The 13,929-nt window shown below is 49.5% G+C and overlaps 1 protein-coding gene across 5 annotated transcripts in view; it reads left to right on the top strand.

The window, feature by feature from the left end:
• Positions 1–13,929, top strand: part of ZFP90 (ZFP90 zinc finger protein) — an 87,940-nt gene that overhangs the window by 56,869 nt on the left and 17,142 nt on the right. For 4 of the 5 annotated variants that reach the window (XM_079759614.1, XM_079759613.1, XM_079759612.1 and 1 more), the window contains exon 3: positions 9,361–9,649. The gene's annotated coding sequence lies outside the window, so the exon portion shown is untranslated. Of the gene's footprint in view, positions 1–9,289; positions 9,650–13,929 lie in introns of those variants that run through there. The other variant, XM_079759611.1, reaches the window with a different exon arrangement.

Genomic DNA, 13,929 nt, shown 5'->3' with positions numbered 1-13,929 from the left:
CATGTCATGTCTGGACTTTTCATGCTCTGGGGAAGGGGAAGTCCTGCCCAGTGGAAGGGGGCTGCAGTGTGCTAGGGAGAGCTGAGCGCTCTCCAGGCCATCTCTTTGCCCCTTAGGGATCTGCCCACAGATTCCACATACCCGGCATGCCTTGAGTGGCACAGGGACACCACTGAACTTTGAGAAGCTGCTCTGAGGTTGTGAAAGTTGAATGCCAATAATTATCCAGCTATGAATACACTGAACATTTCTTTGGGGCTATTTCTGCATAATTATGAATATGTGAGGATATTAAACTCCTAGGTTACACATTGAGGGTATTATTTGAGCGCGATGGTTGGCTGCAGAGCTGGAAATGGAAACATCTTTTCATTCCTCCCTCCTGGAGCACTTAGAATATTTTATGGGATTCAAAAGAAAGTAAGTTTCAGTATGAAAGAAAAAAAATAACCCTGGAAGCCAAGTCGGTAGCTAATACTTCTAAATAGCTCTAAATCAAAAAAGAGGAATGTGACCACTTTACTTAATTGTGGTAGGTTTGTGATGCATTTTCTCTATGGGTTAAGAAAGCAATTACCATCAAACAACCTACTCATGCCTCCATTGTGATAAAACGTTCCCTCTAATGGGGCCGACATGCCAAGCAGTGGGCCTTTTAAAGCACTTAATGCTTCCAACAGCGTTCTCACGTGTGGGGCTCCTCCGTGGGGCTCCTTCACATGCACTGAGAGCCCTGACTCGCTCTCTCTAAGGACCTGTCATGGTTCAGGGCATTCTTAATAGAAATGGGTCCTTGGAAGCAGCAGCCAAGTGAGGTCTCTGCTACGCTGGTTCTGTCCAGAGCCCCACGTGATGCCTTGGAGCCTGTCCAGCCTCCCACCCTCATACCCTTGGTCACTCCATCCTGTCCTTCCATCCTCTGAATTCTCATAAACCCCCTTCCCCACCTGCAGTCCTCCTACCTGTTAAAACAGGAGTCATCTTCCATAGACACGTACTCAGCCTCTCCTTCCATCTCTTGCTTTGAATCTGTCTCCTCCCGCCACAGCTTCCCTGCAGCCCCTGGGGTTGCTGCTCATTCTCCAGAGCCCCCTCCAATGCCCCAGTAGACCATGGCTCCTGTGCCCTTGAACACCCCTCCCCCACCCTGCCCCCCAGCCTCTGAAGCTCCTACATGCTGTTCTCTCTTTCCCAGCCCTTGCTCTGGGCCCTGGCTCACCCTTTCTCACCTCAAAGACCTATCTTCGTCTTGGGTAACTCTTGCAGGGTGTGAATGACCCATCCCACCATCCAGGTCACAAGCTTCCTTAATGTCCCTGCCACTTCCTGCCATGTCCAGACCTAACGCTGTAGTCTTGGCTACTAAGGTAACACCTCAGTCAGAACTGAGCACCCTGTATCTTCACCCTCTGCCCTGTGGAGGCCTCTGGCCCACACCCAAGGATTTTGTGCCCCTTCGTTTCTGGTTGGGACCCTGTAGCCATCTCTCTGCCTCCATCTCAGGCCCCTGAACTCCATCATCTCCATCCCTCACCCCGGGTGCTGTCACCTATGGCCCCTGCCTAGTAACTCTACCTTGGGGTGGGGAGCTGCTGCCTGGTGATCTTACTTTGGTGGTGGTAAGAATGGCACCAGGTGTTAGACCAATGGAGTCAGACCGGACTTTGGTTCTACAATCTTGGTACTTGAGTTCTGGCAAGGAAAGAATTCAGAGCCAAGACTCAAACTATAAGAGAAAGATTATTTAGAAATGGGGTCAGGAAACAAGTTAGAGAGGCAGAAGAAAGGTCCTTAGAGCTTAGGAGGGAGAAGGGTAAAGGTAATGGGTGTGCGGGGGGGCGGGGGGGTATGGACCCGGAATGGTGCAGGCCCCAAAGGGAGACCACACTGGGTCCTCCAGCCTAAGGGCTTTTTAAGGGTGGAGATTTTAGGGGAGGTCCCAGGGTAGGATCTCAATAGAATATTCATCACCTTTCCAGGTGTGCCCTTTCAGGGTCTAGGTCTCTGCTGATTGGTAGGAGCCAGGTCAGTGGGTCATTAGTTAATGCCAATGGTCCTGAGGTCAGGCTTGTCTGGTTTTGCTGCTTTTCTGGGCCTGGAACTGAAACACCACTGGGGCCCAGATGTATTTGATGCAGGTCAGAACCTCACTGTCCTGGGGGACTAATGCTTAAGGGCTATTTTCTGGCCCCTTTATTGGAACGCATGACTAGCAACATGCTAGGAGAGGAAAGGTTACTTTGGGGCTGGATCCTTGTTTCCCCGGTTTTGTGCGTTGCTAGGCAAGGCACCGTACCAGACCCATCCACCTTGCTCTGCTTATGTCTATCTAACTGCTTACCACAGGTCTAGCCAGCAGGCCACTAGGAATCCCCACCCTGCAGCCTTCCTCTTCTTCTACCCCACTTGGGGTTCCACTCTAGTCCCCAGTTCCTAGGGCAGTGATGGGCAACCTTTTGAGCTTGGTGTGTCAAACTTCGCCAAAAAACTGAGCATAACTCGGGTAGTGTGTCACTTTGAGGAAAAAACATTATTTCGCAAATGTTTCATCCTCGGCATGCGGCCGCCTCAGCAGCCGCGTGTCATTAGAAATGGCTACGCGTGTCAGTGCTGACACGCGTGTCATAGGTTCACCATCACTGTCCTAGGGTCACAGTTAAATACTGGTGAAGACATTAATGTGCAAAGTTCTTCCTAGTAAAATAACTGGGACTTTGTCCCTCCCTCCCCCGCCGCCTCTCCCAACTGTGGGCAGCCAGCAGGGGGCGACCTCCAAGACCCTTGGGTGAGAGCCTCGCTCGCTTCTGCAGGGTCTCCCTGGGCGATGGCACCATCCAACATTGGTTTGGAAGCTCCAGGTGGGATGAAGCGGGGACCTAACCGGGAGGCTGTGGTCCTCAGATGACGCGTCCAGCCACCTGCCGGACCCATCATCATCCTCGGGTGGGGGAGTGGGGAGAGGATCCGGGACCAAAGGGACAACCCAAGTGGACCCAGTTCAGGCTCTGGCTGGAGTTCTCTGTCTGGATACCAAGGGCCGCCTCTTCCGGGAAGCGTGGTCCCTGGGCGCCCCCTGGAGGCTGTGCAGGCTACGGTCGCGCAGCACAAGGGCTCTGGCCAACAAACTTCCTGCTCATCAACTAGAAAAATAATCCCCATGAAAATGGACAACGGACAGGTTGAAATGAAACACAAATCCCAGTAAAACGTTAAGCTGATGTTTACATGGGCAGGATCTGTTGCAAGCCTATCAACTTTAAAATCTCTTGACAATGCTATTAGGGAGGGGTAAAGTATTCCCATACTACTGATGAGTAAACTGAGGCACAGGAGGCTAAATGACTTTCTCAAGCACATACAATAATGGCAGGGGAATGGCCTGACTCACTACACTAGACTTATCCTCAGCATATGAAAAATGAACACTCTGACTAAAAACCAAAGTGTATATTAAAATAATAAATTCAATAATTTACTCCACAAGTATTTATCAAATGCATACTGTGAGCCAGGTCCTAGTCTAGGTTCAGGGGAACAGCTACCAAAACACATAAAACAGGAAACTTACATTCCAGTGGAGAGAGACAGACAATAACCATATAACCATATTCTGTGACGGGTAGTAAAGTGCTTTGAGCAGGGACCTAAAGAAAGAGGGAGCCCTGGCCGTGTATCTCAGTTGGTTGGAGCATCATCCTGATGTGCCAGGGTTGTAGGTTCAATCCCTGGTCTGGGCTCATGCAGAAGCAACCAGTGAATGCATGGACAAGTGGAGCAGCTGATCAATGTTTCTCTTTGTGTCTCCCTCCCGCTCTCTAAAATAAATAAATAAAAAGAAAAAAATAATAGAATAAAACCAAGTGGGGGTTTTTAATCCTCACCCAAGCATATATTTTCATTGATTTTAGAGAGAGAGAGAATGAGAGAAAGAGAAACATCCATTGGTTGCCTCCCATATGTACACTGGGGATCGAACCTGAAACCTAGGTATGAGCCCTGACCGAATCAAACCTGAAACCGTTTTGGTGCACAGGACAACACTCCAACCAACTGCGCCACCCAGTCAGGGCTTAAGTGCGGGATGGGTCCTTATGGTCATCTGTGGAAAGAGCATTCCAGCCAAAGGGCAAAGTCCCTGAGGCCAGTACAAGAGGTGGTGGGCTCTCCTCTAGCTACTATGGTCCTCCGCCTGTGCCCAGGGCCACGCTAGGTGTTCAAGGAGGTGAAGCCAATTCCTTTCCTCGATTTTAGACTTGCCTGCTAACCATTAAGTGGGGATAACACCTGCTTTTGCCCTGGACATTCACTCACTTCTCTGCAACTAGCCCCATGTGACAACTTCCCCATGAGTCTCAGGAGAGAATGGGATAATCTGGGAAAGTGGAAAGGAAAGCCCCCACTAACATTTGAGTTAGGGTAACAGATCCAGATTCCTGCCTCTGGGCTGGGACAGCAGCAAAATTTAGCCCAGTTAAATGCGTTAAGGAATGTTTGATTATCAGGAGGAACCATCTCATCTAACCCATCCCCAGACTCTGAAAGGGAAGCCTGCACAGGGGCCCGAAGGGATTCTGGGTGAGTGCCTCTGCACCTACCGATGGGCCTGGGGACCTGGGTGCCCAGGTCTCCGTGGTCTCTCTGCTTCACTAGCTCTTGAGGCACTTAGAATTCACGGTGAACTTCCCTTCAGTGAGTCCCCTGTCTGCTGGCCTGGGGTAGGAGGACCAGACTGGTCTGCATGGCCTCTTTTCCTCCAGAAACAGAAGCCAGAGGGGTATCAGGTCGCCCTGGAGGAGGTGAACCCAGTTCTTTCCCAGGGCCTACCACCTACTTGCTGTGGCCAGAAAGCCATTCCCTTCCCTACTGTTTTGATCTCATCACATCCCTTTGAAATTAGATGAATCACTCTGTACAACCTGCATGTACTTCATATGGTGAACTTCCTTGTGTTCAGTGCTGCAAAAGTTTTGTTGATTCTTGTGTCCACTGGGGCTCTTTTGAGTACTGCTTAGATTCCTTAAGAAGGGGTGAAGCCCTGGCCAGTTGGGCTCAGTGGATAGAGCGTCAGCCTGCAAACTGAAGGGTCCCAGGTTCAATTCCAGTCAAGGGCATGTGCCAGGGTTGTGGACTTGATCCCCAGTGGGGGACTTGCAGGAGGCAGCTGACCATGATTCTCTCTCATCATGGATGTTTCTATCTCTCTCTCCCTCTTCCTTCCTCTCTGAAATCAATAAAAATATATTTTAAAAAAAGAAAAAGAAGGGGTGAATTTGTTTTCAGGATGAGCAGAAACTGAGACACCTGGACAGGGGCCAGCTGGATTCTCCATCTCTCTCCCAGGGTCACAGAGTCTCTCTCCGAACTTGTTCTCTTCTGTCTCCCAACCAACCAACTGTCCCTTTGTTCCCCCTTCACTCTGAGTTTCCTTTCCCTTTCTCTTACCTTCTGCTTCCTGACAACTTCTGCCTCTTCATATCTGAACGTACTGCTGATCTGAACATCTCCTCACCCCTCCCTTTCCTCACAGTGTCTGCACCAGCTGCTAACTGCCCTTGCTGCAGTTCTTCACTCACGTCCCCAAGCCAGCTCATCATCTATTTTATGCCAGGGCTCATCATATATCTGGATTGGCTGCTCTGGGTCATGGTCCCCTCATGGGCCAAGAACAAAGGGCACTAAGGTGGCCAGTACAAAAGGCGGTCCCTTCCCCTGGTGCCCTGGGTGATTCAGGTACTATTATTAGTCTGTCTGCTACAGTCCCTTTTTTTCTGTTTTTTCATCGTGAGTTTTATTTGTTGACCTTTATTTTTGTTGCCTCGAGGTTGTTTAAGGGTCCTTAAAATTCCTCGGGCACCCAGCCTGGTTCACTGTGGAGGCTCCTATCCAGATGGCTGGCAGGGGGAGAGGCATTCATAGTTAAACAAACAGTCATTTCCTCCATCTTAGGCTCACCTTTCATCAGAAAGGGAGGGGCAACCGTATTTAATAAACACCATCCATTAGGTTAGATCAACAGTCTCTGAATATTGCCTTTTTTCTAGAAACAGTATCTCTCCTGCCTTCACAGAACATGTGGTCAAGAGGAAATTGAATAAAGTCCTTTAATCAGCCGCAGTAGTATTTGAATCATTTAATTTAACATCTGACAACCACAAATTACTTTATTTTTCAGGCCAATTTTAGCCGACCAGGAGAGCTGGCCCAGTTGGACTCATGCTTTATAAATCACTCCTTTGCCTGATCGTGGAAAGTTTGGGGAAGAGATTTTGCTGGGGCTTTTCAAATGTAATAAAAAACAATCTCCCAGGCTGTGTATATCTGACATTGAGTCCTTGGCCATCTCCCTTCACCTGGTTTTGTGGCTGTAGGGTAAACCCTTGGGCTAGAGGGAGTCAGAGACATGCGGCAGGGAGCTGTCACTTCCACAGCCTGTGCTTTTTATTCCTGGCTCCCAGTTCTCATGGCCAGGAAAACAAGTCGAATCAAATTAGACGCCAGACACGCGCTGCTTATTGTAGCTCACCCTCTGCTGCCTTCGACTTTTCAACACCTGTTGAAACCCTCTCACTGGAAAAGCTGAAAGAAAGGCTTCTGATTTAAAATAACACCCACTAGACATTCCTGATGTTGCCTCTTCCAGACTCATGTTAAATCACCTGTGAGGTCCCAGTAAAGGTAATGCAAGACCTGCCCCTACAGACCCAGTTCCACGTCAGCTGTGTCTGAGGCCCTGGCAGACGTCCTCTGACCCAGTGGATGCTGCTAAGAAAAACCCATGGGCCTTTATTCTATCCTTATTGCAAGTGATAGCCACATGTCTGCACGAGGAGTTGTTTTTAGGCTGGCCTGCTCATTTCTCCATCTATTCTAAGGAAACAAAATGGCAGGAACAAGGGCCCATGGCCTTCTTGGGAGTATCCTATATAATAAAAGAGTAATATGCAAATTGACCATCACTCCAAGATACAAGATGGCCACCCCCATGTGGTCAAAGATGGCTGCCACAAGATGGCTGGCAGGGGAGGGCAGTAGTGGGCAGTTCGGGGTGACCAGGCTGGCAGAGGAAGGGAGTTAGGGGAGACCAGGCCAGCAAGGGAGGGCAGTTGCGGGGGGAAAAAGACTGCAGGGGAGGGCAGTTGGGAAGGGCAGGCCTGCATGGGAGAGCAGTTGGGAGGGACCAGGCCTGCAGTGGAGGGCTGTTGGGGAGGACCCAGGCCTGCTGGGGAGGGCAGTTGGGGGGGACCAGGCCTGCAGGGGAGGGTAGTTAGGGGTGACCAGGCCAGCAGGGGAGGGCAGTTTGGGGGGACCAGGCCTGCAGGGGAGGGCAGTTGGGGCAGATCAGGCCAGCAGGGGAGCAGTTAGGCGTCGATCAGGCTGGCAGTAGAGTGGTTAGGGGGTGATCAGGCTGGCAGGCAGAAGCGGTTAGGGGCAATCAGGCAGAGGCAGGTGAGTGGTTAGGAGCCAGCAGTCCTGGATTGTGAGAGGGATGTCCAATCGCCCGTTTAGGGCAGTCGGACATCCCTCAAGCGGTCCCAGATTGGAGAGGGTGCAGGCTGGGCTGAGGGACAACCCCCCCCCCCCCATGCACGAATTTCGTGCACCGGGCCTCTAGTAATACCTATAAGTAAGTGGCACTAAAAAAGGAAAAATCTGGTGTGGGCTAGTGCAATCATGGAATTGTAAATTTTTTATGAAATCCAGTTATTTAGTTTCTTTCTTAGAGACATGTTGCCCAGCCAGCGTGGCTCAGTGGTTGAGTATCGACCTATGAACCAGGAGGTCATGGTTTGATTCCTGCTCAGGGCACATGACTGGGTTGTGGGCTTGATCCCCAGTGTGGGGCCTGCAGGAGGCAGCTGGTCAATGATTTTCTTTCATCATTGATGTTTCAATCTCTCTCTCCCTTCTTCTCTGAAATCAATAAAAAATATTTTTTTATTTTTTTATAAAGAGAGACATGTTGATGTGAAATAGAACAAGCAACAGCCAAGGTTACAAGAGCGCACATTTCCCTGCAGGGACCCAGGAGATCCTGGGGTAGAACTAAATGTGAGAGCCTGCCAAGCCTCCTGGGAACTGTCTAGTCTCAGGCAGCATCTCCCGAGTCCTGGGCCTGGGTCTCCTCACCAGTCTCCTGGCTCTGGACAATCCCCCTCTCTGCAAATGGGCCTTTGGTTCCTGCTCCCTGCAAAACGTGAACGCACACAGCATAGTTCTGTGTTCATCTGGTCATGACATTGGATCTAGTAGTTTAAGAGCCAGTATAATCCAAGGAGGCGCCCGGCTGGCCCCTTCTCAAAGGTATCCAGGGCACAGAGTGCTTCATGCACTTTGTCAAAGTCCTGAGCGGCTGCAGGGCTACTGTCCCGTAGGCGTTTGTCAGAAGGCCCCTTTGGGAGCTTGTCTAAACAACAGCTGCCAATACTTAAGAATGGGGTGGGGATGGAGATTTTGGGAAAGGCTGCTGAAGCCCCTCATTTCCCCCTAAGGGTACCACCATTGCCCGTGCCCTCACCCCAGCCCCAGGCCTGACTTTTTCCATTGAACCTGACTCTGCCATTTATTCCTGTGTACCCTGGAGCCCCTTTCTCAATTTATTTTTATTGTTAAACCTCACTGAGGAGTGAGGATATTTTTTCCATTGATTGTTTAGCGAGAGTGGAAGGGAGCGGGAGGAGAGAGAGAAAGAGAGAGAGAGAGAGAGAGAGAGAGAGAGAGAGAGAGAGAGAGAGAGAGAGAACATCAGTGTGACACACATCGATTTGCTGCCTCCCACTTGTGCCTCGACCAGGGTGGGGGATTGAACCTGCAACCGAGGTACGTGCCCTTGACTGGGAATCGGACCCTCAACCCTTCAGTGTGTGGGCCGACACTCTAACCATTTAGCAAAACCGGCAGGGCCTTTCTCAATTTCTGATCCTCAATTTCTGAGCCCTTCCCTTCTAGGGCTGATGTGAAAATTAAGTGACATAAGAGTTGAAGACTGTAAACTATTTGGGAAATAATAAAAATAATAGATCTTTTTGACCTAGATTCAACTAGAGATCATAGAAAATGTAGATGAGTGGAGGCTGGAGATATGATCGTATTCTAGAAATATGAATATATTTTGAATTGACATAAGGATGAAGTACATTTCATTAAAGAGAAAATGAAGATAATTTATGTGTCGCCCTACAAACATGACTCATAGAACAGAACCATAAAACAATTTGTCTTTGTCTCACTTTGTCTTTTAAATATATACTATGGAGCTAATTTTTTTCCTTGCTCCTGGATGAACTTTAAGCTACATCCCCACATGACCCCTTCTTTATTTACCCTTTGGCCTGGCAATGACTTTCAGCTTTCTCCCTCCAGGAGACTTCCTTGATCAGGCTGGAAGACGACCCCACTCTGGCTCTCGCATGTCAGTGGCCACCTCTCATCCACTGAAGATATTTGCTCCTCCTTTGCCCTCATGATCTCTGCACATGGTCCCAACACGGCTACTTTCCTAGCTGCCTGGCGCAGCCATCTACTCTCCTGTCTCCTGCCACTGAGATTTCTCTGGCATGAGTGGGCCCAGTTCACCGTATCCCTGGAGCTCCAGAGGACATGTATTGAGCTTTCTGAGTGTCGTACAGAAGCCTCTTTCCCCAAGCTTGAGGTGAGGAGAAGCATCCTGCACTATCACCCTGGGGACAGGAGAGTCACAACCCCAGGCCTCCACATATGCCCACAAGTCCAGCACGTGCAAGAGCCCAATACATGGAAGTCGTCCTGGGCTTCTGAGGGCTTGGAACTTGCCCGTGTCCTGGCAAGTTCCAAGCCCTAAGTCCCCAAGGCAATCCCTAAGTGACACCGTTATTGAGAGCCACACTGGGGGAGAACTAAATGTGAGAGCCAAATGTGCCTTTCTGGTCTTTGCCAACTCTCTTCAGGAAGAAGAACTGTTTCCACCCCTACAATATGAGGCGAGGTGGGCGGGTGAGAGGGAGAAAGGTGTCCCAGCCAGCCAAGAAACATGGTGGATGTGGCAGTGTCCCAAGCAGGCACCAAACAACCCCCACATTGGCTGCCCTGTTGTGTATTTTTCCTGTTAAGGACTTAATCGGGGAACCCATTGAGAGGAGAATTATGAGGCCCCTTGCTCACTATGACCAAAAGCATTTCAGGTAGTGCCAGGCCTGGAGGCAGAATGAAAACCACGCCCCAGGAACCAGAAGAGGAGAAGGCTGAAGAGAGGAAGGCAGTGGGTATAGGGGGAGGGAGGACCTGAGTCAGCGTTGCACTGGGGAGAAACCTAGGGCCGGAGGGTCAGGCCAGAAGCCCAGGGGGAGGGATCTGGGTCCTGTTCTCAGGTGGCCCAGGAGGAGACAGATGGTCTGGAAGGCCAGGCAGTACCCTAGGAACATCCACACTGGCAAGGCCTATCTCAGATGATTAAAGGACAGCAGACAAATTTAACTAAACATGAGTAATGGGAACACAAAGGGAACGTGAAGAGAAATAGAATATTTTAGCAACATAAGGAAATGGGAAGAAAATGACTTTGCAATGAAATGTCAAACTTCTGTGCCTGGAGGAGATGTAATCTGGTCATTATAGGCTCAGGGAAGCGGGGGAGTGTGTGGTTATTTCAAGCAAATTTTAATTCGCTTTAATTTAATAACATATGGCCGAGTTCTTTTGGGACAGTGTTAGGGGACCGAAATGGGAACCAGGGAGTGCCAGCTCTGTTGACTTGGGTGTTTCTTGTTTGTTGTTTTACCATGAGGAGCTGCACTTGTATTCATTCATCCAGCCAGCCATTCATCCAGGAAGTGAATGTGAAAGCCTGAGGATTAAGAAAACAAATGGCTCAGTCCTACCTGCCCCTGCCCCTGCCCCCAGGAGATCCTGGTCAGCTGGGGAGACAGTCAAGTGAATAGAAAGTTACAATGTAGGGCCACATTCTGGACCTCACACTTGGTGCTCAATAGAAGTTTGTGGAATGAAAATGCATGGTTGGAAGGGTGGTTCTGAGAAGGCACCAGGAAGGACTAAACATTAAGCTGGGTTTTGAAGGATGGATAAGAGTTCACTAGGTAGGCAAGCAAGTCAAAAGCAGTCCAGGTAGAAGAGACTACGTGTGACATGGTACAATGGATCACATGTAGCAAAGGGGTGCTAGTTACAATCATGAGCCTGGAGGAGACTGCCCAGGAAAGGGGGACAGGGTTAGAAGAGGCAAAGGGCAGGAAAGAGATGCAGGATCAGTGGACCACTGATGAGAAATAATCCCTCAGGAAGGTGAACTCTGAAGAGAAGACCTGTTAGCCCACCTAAAGCTCACCACACTGAAATCTCCACTCCAACTAAAGATAGATGCCTATTCATCCTTAGAGCTCAATTCAGCATCACTTTCCCCAAGGAGCCCTTCTTTCTGGCCCAGGCTGTAGTGGGTCTTTCCCATGCATGCTCCTAAAACATCCTGTGCCACCAACCTTGTCACTGCTCATCTCCACCCCCAAGGGTCAGCTTGTCTGTGTGCTTGCCCATCTCCCACCTAGGCTGCCATGTCCAGCTCTGGTGATGCCCCACCACCAGCAGCACATCATGCCTACCTGGATTCTGGCCAGGCTGTCCTGTCTATGGGATCTCATCCTAAGGCTGGACAAGGTCCATACGGAGAAGTAGCTCCAGAAGCTGAGGTCTGAATCTAGGGCTGCTTAGAAGGCGAGGGGGGGGGGGGGGGGAGTTGTGTCTGGCCAAGGGAAGGGTATTTTCGTTTACATCACATCAGATTTTGCAGTCTTTAAGGGACTGAGGAAGTACCTGGGTAAAAGCCCTTCTTATGTCCCCAGGAGCCTGGTTGGAAGGGGTGGGTGGTTAGGGCTATTGTGTCTAGGTGACAAAGACAGAGAAGCCTGGCCCCAGGGCAGAGAAGCCAGATGGTTAAAGAGGCAAGGTGGGGAGCGAACTTGCTGAAGCCAAGGCTCAGGACAGGGTCTAGCTGTACAGCGGACCAGTTCACAAGCTATCACCTCTCTCTGGACAGAGATGCCAAGAGGAACACACTCCCCTCAAGGGAACTGATGGATTTGCAGGTGTCCTGGGTGTCCACTAGGGGGCAACAGAGGTTAAGCTAGCTGGCGGGTCGCCATGGTAACCGAGGACCATGACGCTATGTTATCCCTAGAAAAGGCAGGTAGGTTCGGAGAACGCCCCAAGCATGGCGTCCCGGATGCCACCAAGTCAGTAGACATCAGTTTCAAGCAAAGGCCTAGGCAGGGACAAAGGACTCAGCATGTGAAGAGGTTTGGGGGCACCACTCGGGCATCTGGAGGCCCCTGCCAATCTCCCTATTTTAGAGGTTTTTATGAATCCGATTCTGCTATATTCTCCTACTGTCTGTCATTCATGGGTCCTTGTTTCCTATATGTGTTTTGTAATTCAAGACTCGGAGCTTATATTTCTTGGTATCATATTTGGGGAAGCCTGGGCTGAAGGCCAGTTCCTCTAGGCAGGGTGTGTGTTTACTTCTGCCAGATTCCTGGAAGCACTGTTAGCTGGGACCAATATATAAATTCTCAGTTTGCAGCTTTTTAGAGGACCTAGGGACTGTGAATTCAGGCTGCAAATCCACATAGGGACCCGCTTATACTTAACAATTTCTCAGGTTCCAAGGTTTGAAACAGGCAATTTACCTGTATTCACCCTTGGAGTACCAATTAATTTTTTTTTCTTATTGATTTTAGAAAGAGGAGAGAGAGAGAGAAAACATTAATGTGAGATAGAAATATCAATTGCTTGCCTCCCTCATGTGTCATGACCAGGGATCGAACCCGCAACCTGGGTATATGCCCTGACCAGGTATTGAACCTGCCACCTTTTTGTATATGGGACGATGGTCCAACCAACTGAGCCACACCAGCCAGGGTCTTGAAGTCCCAATTTGTATTGATATGTGTGTGTATGGCACTTGAGTTTCACCTGGTGGCTGTGCCTATAGGACCATGAAAAACAAAGCTCTTTGGCAAATGATTTCCAGGTGAAAACTAGCTCTCAGAGTTTCATCTACCTCTCTAAGTTATTATTTTTGCTTAATTTTTGGCCTCGGTGCATGCCTTATGAATTTTCCAGCTCACCAATGCATTTTAAGAGATTTAAAAAACAATTTCATCCACCATTAAAGTTGCTTAGCCCCGCTGGTGGAAACAGAAGTGCATTTGTGAGTTCCTTAGAGGAAACGCACAGATACCTGACGTGGGAGATCTGGCTCCACTTCAACCTCCCCCAGTTAATTCCAAAACTTCTTACAGTTCGGAGCTGTCCCCATCCCCACCCCAGGGGCCAGCTGGTTAAAGCTCAATTATTTTTTCAGTTTATCCACTTGCTACACAAACAATGAAAACCCACGCTGCTCTCCTTACCCTCAGCCTGTTCTCTAATTCCCCTTACTCTTGCTTGGGGAAGCTTTGGGTAGTATATAAACCCACCCCTTCTCTGGGTGCTGTCAATGTTTGAGTGGCTTGCTTTCTTACATTCATCTTAAAGGTGGGCAGTAGAACATCACATTCCCCACTAGGTGGAGGCCTTGCTATTCTGAGGAATTCTTCCTTTTCTTTCTCCCATCCTAATCTCTTTACAGGGGTAAAGGGGTGGTGCTGGGCCATGATTAATAACAGAAGCAGGGCAAATTCAGCACCTAACCCCTGTTTGTAAGATCTGGAAGTATCTATCCCCAAATGTGTTCTCTCTCTTTAGAATGCAGAATAATTTAATCTCAGCCCGGGGTCCTGGTTACCAATTCTGGGACAACAGGGAAAGTTTCTCCCCTCGTAGTAGTAAGTGATCCATTTGGTTTCTCCCCTCGTAAGCAGTGATTCAATTGCTGCTGCTAATCCAGTGGCTCCCATCACCCCCAAAGTCCACACTTGGGTAGTTCAGTTGGTTAGAGTGTAG

The sequence above is a fragment of the Cnephaeus nilssonii genome, assembly GCF_951640355.1.
Source record: "Cnephaeus nilssonii genome assembly, chromosome: 20".
Classification (NCBI taxonomy): domain Eukaryota; kingdom Metazoa; phylum Chordata; class Mammalia; order Chiroptera; family Vespertilionidae; genus Cnephaeus; species Cnephaeus nilssonii.
The sequence above is the reverse complement of the archived record's forward strand: the minus strand, read 5'-3'. Positions and strand labels throughout refer to the sequence as shown.